Here is a 9,480-nt window from a genome sequence, read left to right on the forward strand (position 1 = left end):
ATCTTTATGGAGCGGGTGTGTTGTACATAGGATTTGGACACCATTTCATAGAGATCGAAAGGGTAAATCTTCCCAGAGAAGAGCTCTGGGAGAATGTGTGTATGTGTGCATCCACAACGTTATATTGCATTTGTACCTGTGGTAGTAACAAGTACTAGAACTTGGGGAACACCCCCTTCCCCCGATTATGTTATCTTAAAAAAATTGACAATATTCAGTTGTTTCATGGGTTAAACCATTATGCATAATTATTGAATATTGTCAATTTTTTTAAGATAACATAATCGGGGGAAGGGGGTGTTCCCCAAGTTCTAGTACTTGTTACTACCACAGGTACAAATGCAGTGTGTGTGTGTGTGTGTGTGTGTGTGTGTGTGTGTGTGTGTGTGTGTGAGAGAGAGACACACACACGTAAATTGTTATGTATTTATATATACACAACATATGTAGATTTAGTAAATACGTTTTTTTCTTTAGCGTTTTTTGTCACTTCCATTCTCTCAGACTTAACTCTGTATCATATATACATAGATAGGTATGTTCAAGCCCTGAAAAGACTAGTCTTTGGTATGTACCCCAGCAGAAAGATAAGCTGAGTTACAGGAAAGAGGAAAGACATATTATACCTAACATTTCCACAAGCCCGTTGCATTTTAAGTATCTTTAATATTTTCTACGAGCCAAATCCTGAGGTTCAGTTCACATTGAAATTAATGGGAATTTGTGTAAACACTGAGTAAGACTTAAGGGTCTTTGCCTGTAATCAAAATATTTCACTATTTGTGTATAGTAGACAATTGAGACAATTTCCTCTTTAACTATGGTCCCCTCACTCAGGGGAATTGTATTTGTATGGACAGCTCTACACTTAAAATGCTGCAGTGCACTGCTGTAGTGCTTCAGTGAAGATGTCACTATGCTGACGGGAGAACTTCTTCCCTTGGCGTAATTAATCCACCTCTGCGAGAGGCGGTAGCTATGTCAATGGAAAAAGCCTACCTGTTGACCTAGCGCTGTCTACGCCGGGGATTAGGTCAGTATAACTGCATCGCTCAGGGGAGTGGGTTTTTCATGCCCCTGAGCAACATAGTTATAGAGATATAAGCCTATATGTTTAGTCGTTTGCATCTCTTCTGCATATTTGTAGTTGTGTTTTCTCATTTATATTTATGACCTGACCTTCTTTATTTACATAAGGTGACACAGTTGTTCCCTCTTGCGATATTAAACCTTTTCTTGTGTTCCAAGCATTTGTTTAAAAAAGAACACCAGGCTTAAAATCACTGAGGACAGTAATGTATTTATAGGGGAATCCAAAGAGTTTAGTTTGGGTAGAATAGTTTGTTGATGGCCCAAGCTGACTGCTCATTTGTAAAAAGTAACGGGCCAGCATGTGCATGGGAAGAGGATCCTCCAGGGATGGATCACCTTTTCCTGCTACTGTGTGCTGCTGCCTCCATGGCTCCATGCTGCCCTCTCCAGACAGGGCTAGGGGTTTGAAAGTGGGAATGTAGTGGCCAGGTGGGGTCATGTATCATCATCCACTCCTGTCTCTAATCAGCAATGGTAAAACTTTTCATCTGTTGCCACCCCAGGTTACATTAACCTTTCCGCTGGGTCCCTTCAGACTGGGAACCCCCATTTGATTTAACATTTTCTTTCACTTTGTGAATAAAACAATGTTATCCCTGGCTCTAGGCACTTGTGATAAATCTTTAAAGCAATGCAATCAACTAGTGAATAACAAAATGAGCAGCATGATTTTATCCCATACAAAAAGACAATTTTAAATGATATGGTGTGTTTGTTCCACAACAGCCAGCCTTCAGCCTGCTCTCTTCTCCCCAAAATCCAGTTTAAGAGCTTCCAGCTTGATTCCAGTTTCAGCAGTATGGTATTGGGAGTGGGGCAGTAATACAGTTAGGTGGGTCCCAAGCGATTCAAGGCTTTAAAGCCAACACATTATGCTCATTTGAAAGCTAACCAGCAGCCAGTGCACATCCCAGAACACTGGTGTATTGTGTGTTTAGCTCAATAAGTGAGACACCACATATTGCACCATTTTCAGTTTCCAGATAGACTTAGAAGTTGTGAATCTGCAGAGCATTGTATTTCTCTTACCTAAAATCAAGATGACACATACTTAAATAATTATCACATGGCACCCATTTGAAAGAAAGAGTTGCTACTTCCTGGTACATAAAGATGGGGGTGGGGAGAAAGCTGTTCTAATTTTTGACAGGTTTCAGAGTAGCAGCTGTGTTAGTCCGTATCCGCAAAAAGAACAGGAGTACTTGTGGCATATAGAGTGGAACATATATTGAGGAGATATAGACAGTTTGATAAGAAGTGAGAATACTTACAAGAGGAGATAGATACCCTTGTAAGTATTCTCACTATCTCCTCTTGTAAGTATTCTCACACTTCTTATCAAACTGTCTGTACTGGGCTAGCTTGATTATCACTTCAAAAAAATTTTTTCTCTTACTTAATTGGCCTCTCAGAGTTGGTAAGACAACTCCCACCTGTTCATGCTCTCTGTATATATGTGTGTATATATAAATATATGTTCCACTCTATATGCATCCGAAGAAGTGGGCAGTAGCCCACGAAAGCTTATGCTCTAATAAATTTGCTAGCCTCTAAGGTGCCACAAGTACTCCTGTTCTAATTTTTGGTTCTATATGACTTTCTAACAGCAGCTGGGACTCTTGAGTAACAAACAGTGCATGCACACCCTCACTTTAAGGGGCCAATATAATCTCTGCTAGCTTTACTATGTTGGGAGTAAACAATTTGAAATCTTCCGTTAGTTTTATCTGGACTGTGCATCATGTAATTAGCCCCCATCTGTACCTCAGTCTCTCCAAGATACTAGGTAAGGTTCTTGACTACTACAGCTGCTTGGAGAATTTAGAAACAGAGTTAGGTATTATCAGCGTATAGAAGGCCTCTTCCTATGCCCCTCCCTCCAATTACCTCCCTCAACAACTTTGCCTATATTAATGCTGGTCGGACTTTTTTCTTCTTTCTACAGAAAATGTAGACTTTTCAGTGAATAATCAAAAAAATAAAATATTTTGGCAGAAAAATGTAAATACACCTCTACCCCGTTATAACGTTGTCCTCGGGAGCCAAAAAAATCTTACCACGTTATAGGTGAAACCGCATTATATCGAACTAGCTTTGATCCGCCAGAGTGCGCAGCCCTGCTCTCCCCCCCCTCCCCCAGCCCGGAGCACCGCTTTACTGCGTTATATCCAAATTCGTGTTATGTCGGGTTGCGTTATATCAGGGTAGAGGTGTATATTGATTTGGAAATGTCACCACAGTACCTCATAAGAGCTGTACTTTGAGTGGCTTATGCTCCCATTATCCTTTATAGACTGGGCTTTCTGATCAGACTAGACTTCTCAAGATGCATCACAATCTCTCTGCTTGACCAGGGGAGGCAGTGCATCATGGGAGTCTGATGTCCTCCCCTCCCCCCCCCATGCATGAAGTCCAGCTGAAGAAGCTATAGAAGTGAATGGGGACATGAGACAACTGAACTAAAACTCCCAATGAGAACCCTGGCAGTGCTTTTTCATTTTGGAATGTTCAATTTTGATGGGGAAAAAATCAAAAAAATTCTACAGAAAGCAGATGCTTCCAGTAAAAAAAAAAAAAAAATTGTGTAGTTGAAAATGCAGTCTTGGGTTTGATGCATTCTTAGTCCATCGTCCTGATACCACTGGGCAGGTGAAGTGATGGGCCTGTGGAAAGAAGGGCTCAGGTAGCCTTGTAAGGTGATATATGTCCATCTGCAAAGGAAAAGAATGCTGTGAAGGGATCTACTCCCCCCAGGCACTGTCCTGTGGTCAGGTTAGGTCGTGATGAGGACACTTCTGTCTTAGTACCCCCTGTTGATAGCTGCTTTGGCCCTGAGGTGGTTTGTCACCTTCTGTGCTATGGCCCTTGGACTGCGCCATAAGTTGTGACCATGCCTTTTGGGATATGAAGGAGTCCAACAAAGGGCTAGTTCTGCTGCCCAGCAAGGGTCCTCTAGCTTCACCTGACCAAAGTCACAGACTTGTAACTCTCTGGGATATAGGGTCTTCCTAATCCTGAGTCTCCAGTATCAGAGAGGCTTTTTTGCCTCCAGACCCATTGGGGGGGGGTAGGAGAACCCAGGCCCATCCTCTCCACCGGATTCTGATCTGGGACCCAAAAGTAGGTGGCTGAGTCCTTCACCCTGACATGCTATGCAGCTGCTTCCCTGGATCACTTTCTACCAGCCCCCTCATACATGAGGGAAAAGAAAAGGCTTGTAAACAAATAAATGTAAGAAATCTCCAACCTGCAAATTTCCAGCATCTTTCCGCTCAGCAGGCCAGGTATACCATCAATAATCAGGGGCCCCACCAGCTGGGGCTCCCACAGTCCTCCTTTGTGGTGCTTCAGAGTGTAGATCTGCTCACCTCCATTAGCTGCCTGCAAGTGAGCTACTCTGCTCCCCTTTTCAACTTTTCCTCCAGCCTGTGCATGCATTGGAGATGTAGTGGGTCAGAACTGCCAGGGCTTAGAGCAGCTCCTTAACCTCTTCCTGCAGAGGGCTTGGCTCTCTAGAAGAGACCTCCACCTCTTTCTCTGATCCAGCCCTGACTGAGCTACAGCTGCCTCCACTTCCAGTGAGGAGGGCAGGGTGGGGTTGGCTCTGCCCACCAGGGGCAAAGCGAGGCCACTCTGCCTCATTACACTGTTCATTGCTATATATGTGCACCATATGGAGCCAGGAAAAGTCTCTAAATCCAGAAGTCTGAATTTTAAGTCTGGTCATGAAATTATTTTTACAGATACGTTTTGTTCTGTTTATCTCCCTGTGGCAGCCCTTCCTAGATATAATAGCAGGAGTATGGGGAGATGAAAGACTTCACAAATAATTACCATACATCAACAAAATGTTAAGTATGCAAGACACAAATAGAGACATTATCTGACCCAAAGAGCGTACAGTGTAAAAGACAAAGATCAAACAAAAATTACTCAGAGAGATGCAGATTATAGCACTGACTTTAAACATATATGCATGTAAATTGGTGGTAGTATATGGTGTCACAGGGCAACATCTGCCCATTAAAAGATAAGAGGCCAGTGCACCAGTAACTGATCATCTGAACCCCTATTAGGCTTAAGAGTGGGCACCTGGGCCTTAAAGGGGAAGTAAGTTAGAGAGCTGGAAAGTCTGAGCCTGCAAGAAGTCTGACACAGGAGATCTGGGTGACTGCTGCCTGTCTGAGATCTAGGAAGCAGCGAGCAAGAGCTGGCAGGAGTTGCTTGGGAGAGAGCTTCAGGAAACCCAGTAGAGAGAACTGAGTTTGGATGGTACCAGCAACAGGAGTGCTGTGAGAACTGACCAAAGCTGGGGACCCTGATGAGCAGAAGGCTTGGGCAACGGGTTCCTAGGAAAAGGAGAAAATCCAGTGAGGTCAGGGGAGCTGAGCCCAGAAGCAAGATTGTTGTTATGGGAGGATGGATCCTCCTGAGCAGATGCAGGGCTCCCAGGCAAGGAGGCCAGGGAGTGGAACTTGTGGGGAACCTTGTGGGCAAAAGATGTGAGTGAAGGGCGGTGGGAAAACTAGTCACTCTCAGGCAGCAAGGCCAGGAGAGTGGGACCCCAGATTGGGACAAAGGTACTGTGAACAAAGTGCTGTGATTGACTCTCAGGTAGGTAACTTAGAGGTGATGTCCTTGACGAAAGGAATGGGAAAAACCTGTTTATTGTGGAAATGGTAGAATGGTTTTTATTACAAGGTTTATGGGGAATTACTGCACTAGTGTATATGAAAAGAATTATACCCAGAGGCAAGCTTAATATCAGATACTGACATTCTGTTTCTCTTATAGGTGAACCAAAGGTAAACTGGGCTGGGTGAACCCTATCATGTTGCTTCCTGGTGCTGGATGGCACCTGAGGTGGGGGGTTGTCTTTTCACATATGGGTTGAGGGGTTTTTTTTTTGTAGGACTCTCAGGAGGGGGAGTTTTTCAGGAAGGGTTTACATGAAAAAAGGGTATGCATCTGGCATATTGGGATAAGGAAGTGTTCCAGGAAAGCCGGTGGCATGGGAAAAAAGCATGAAGATGAGCATAGAAAAAGGAAATAAACGAAACAGTAGAATTGGCAAAGCAAAGGGAGCAGGATGAGATGTGATAAGAAACCAGCAGTGGAGATATAAGCAGAAATGGAGCTTTGATATTTTTGGGGGCAAGGAGAAGATGCCTAGACATTTTTTTAATAGGTGAGGGATGCAGATCCTTTCTTTTCCCACCCACAACAGACTTTAAAGAAAACATGGAGTACAGAGAAATCTGAAAGCAGTGTGAAATTATTTAAAAGATGTTTAAAGGAATATTTGGGGAGGGGGAAGGGAGAAGCTGTTTTTTCTTCCTGTAGTCACAAATATATCTGTCTCAGCTAAACACAGACTGGAACAGTTATCTCCCATTCTGTAAAGTTATATGGGAGAGAATACAACCAATTAAATGATCTAATAGAAATGGAACATTTGTACGCTCCTCTCGTGCTTCTTTCCTCCTATGTTGATTCTGAGTGGTTATCTGCCTTTGAGTATTAAAACACACTTGTCTTTCCATTATCTAGAAGAATATAGGAATCGATCTGCAGGAGAAGTGAGGTCCGGCCTCCCTTTTGTGACTGCAACTTGCAACAATGAAATTTGTGCCTGCATGAATGCACACCTGCATTCAGAGAATGTGTGCTTCTACTTACATGATTAGTGCCTGCCTTTCAGTAGTAGGTGTTCCATGGGGTTTGCCTCATAAATAAGGATTACAGTAAGTAAATACCTCAAGATTTGGTCTCTGCTGTTGACCTTTTTAGGTTGACCCTATATATCTTCATATTTATGTATTTCTATAGGTTAAAAGATAAGTTATTTCTACTTACTTACATTTTTATGCAAATAATTCACTTGGTTTCAGAGTTACTATGCATGAGTCAGGGTGATAGAATTTGTACTAAGCTGTTGAAATATTGTTTGCGTTATTATAAAACTTGAAAGGCTGTTAGTCCACATTGTGAAATGACATCTGAATATTTATTTGCTAAAAATACATGTCACTGGTTAAGTGGCATCTGCCACCTTAACACTGTGATTAGTGAAATGTGGCCCAAGTGTTACTTGGGTGTATATAGTAAATACAATAGTTGTGAAAGAAGGGAGTGTTTTATTTCATTATGATCTAAATAGAACACCTGCACCAGTTGTTTTAATGTTGTATCACATCCAAAGACCTGACATGGATTTCTGTATGAGTGTTTCATACACCATTATTGAGATCATAATGACTCATAAGAAACTCAATTGAAGAACAATTATGGTTTCAATGGCTTAAAAATGCTACATATATCAGAAAAGTGAGTCTTCATGATATAAAAATTGTATAATTTAATTGCATTTCCCATTAACTACTATATACTCTAAGAATTCTTGCCCATTGTGGGACCATTCACCACTTATTCAGATCATAAAGAAGCCTCATCATGGGATATAATTAGGGATGAGTGAACCAATATAGATACATTAAAAACCAGAAATCCCAACCCTTTGTCCTAAATTTGCATATTCATTTTTCAAACCTAAAAAAAAAATAGATAAACTTACTTTTTCTTCCATTTACACATGCTACTTCTGCACTTCCTGGTTTATACCAGGACTCAAAATGGAAGTATCAGAATACCACAAAAAATTGGTTCTTCTGAGATTTTTGACCTCCTTGGAACTTAGAAGTACCAGAAATCTCTTTTTATAATATTTTCACCCTGATTTCTAGATCAAAGTGGTTTTCAGAACTAAATATTTGAAATACTAGGCAAACTTTTTGACACTTATTCCTCGCTGGAAATCGTGGGGAAGATTATGGGTTAGTTCCTTATTTAAATAATCTATATTTTTTGAACAAATATCAATGTAAAAATGATACTCATAATATTTTTCCATGGTTGGTTATTACTTCAGCTAGCAGGTAAAAGAATGAATATATATTTTTTTTCTTTTTAACTAGGAAGTAGAAAACTTAGCACTAGTTCCAATCAAATACATACAGTGCATGCAGTTATTAAAGTCTGCAGCTTATAGTAGGACAAAAGTTCAATACAAGAGCAGGGACTTTAAAGTAACAACAATACATTTTATTTTTATCCCTATGGCAGGTCTTCATTATCAGAACATCACTGAAGTGAAAGGACAAAAAAGGAAGAACTCTATGACAAGGATAAACTGTTTAGATATTTTTTTTCTAAAAAAAAAAAAAAAAAAAAAGCCTGATAATATTTACCATACTGTTTCCTTTATCTTTCAGTGCTAACAAATTCTAAAAACTGACCTCCAAAATATCTAAATGTGTTGATTCCCATCAATATTTCTAAGCAAAATATGTTTATTAACACAATAAAGGGTTTCTCGTGTATTGGAAATGGGAGAAACTTATATATCCCTCTTTTGTAGCCTGGTTAAAAGTTACAAAACAAAGGGTAGGAATAAATGGTCAGTTTCCACAGTAGAGAAAGATAAATAATGGGGTCCCCCGAAAGAGCTATACTGGGACCTGTGCTGTTCAACATATTGATAAATGATCTGGAAAAGGGGATGAACCCTGATGTGGAACATTTTTCAGACAATACAAAATTACTCAAGATAGTTAAGTCCAAAACTGACTGAAAAGAATTAAAAAGTGATCTCACAAAACTGGGTGACTGGGCGACAAAATGGCAGATAAAATTCAATGTTGAGAAATGCAAAGTAATGCAAAAACATAATCCCAACTATGCATACATAATAATGGGGTCTAAATTAGCTGTTGCCACTCTAGGAAGTTATTGAAGTCATTGTGGATAGTTCTCTGAAAACATCTGCTCATTGTGTAGCAGTTAAAAAAGCGAACAGAATGTTAGGAACCATTAGGAAAGGGATAGATAATAAAACACTATAAATCCATGGTATCTGTACACCTTGCATATTTTATGCAGTTCTGGTCACCCCATCACAAAAAGGCTATATTGAAATTGCGAAAGATGCAGGAAAGGGCAACAAAAATGATTAGAGATATGGAACAGCTTCCTTATGAGGAGAAATTAAAAAGACTGGGACTGTTCAACTTAGAAGAGAGACGATTAAGAGAGGGATAGTCTATAAACTCATGGATAGTGTGGAGAAAGTGAATAGAGAATTTACCCCTTCACATAACACAGGGTCATGAACCAGGGGTCACCTGATGAAACTAATCCGCAGCAGACTTAAAACAAACATAAGGAACTACTATTACTTGGCTATTAACAAGATGGTCAGAGCTGCATCCCCATGCTCCTGGTGTCTCTAAACTTCCAAATGCCAGAAGCATATGACATTTGCCGTTATCAGAGACAGGCTACTGGGTAGATGGACCATTGGCCTGACACAGTATGGCCATTCTTATGTTC

General features: G+C 40.6%; 1 long non-coding RNA gene across 1 annotated transcript; it reads left to right on the forward strand.

Moving 5' to 3' along the window:
• The first annotated feature begins 5,881 nt into the window (after nucleotides 1-5,881).
• LOC117878149 lies at nucleotides 5,882-8,295 on the forward strand. Its single transcript, XR_004645904.1, has 3 exons — nucleotides 5,882-5,955; nucleotides 6,643-6,836; nucleotides 8,215-8,295. It is a non-coding gene; the product is annotated as an uncharacterized LOC117878149 (long non-coding RNA).
• The last annotated feature ends 1,185 nt before the right edge of the window (nucleotides 8,296-9,480 follow it).

Source organism: Trachemys scripta, chromosome 5 (genome assembly GCF_013100865.1).
Source record: "Trachemys scripta elegans isolate TJP31775 chromosome 5, CAS_Tse_1.0, whole genome shotgun sequence".
In the NCBI taxonomy this organism is placed as follows: domain Eukaryota; kingdom Metazoa; phylum Chordata; order Testudines; family Emydidae; genus Trachemys; species Trachemys scripta.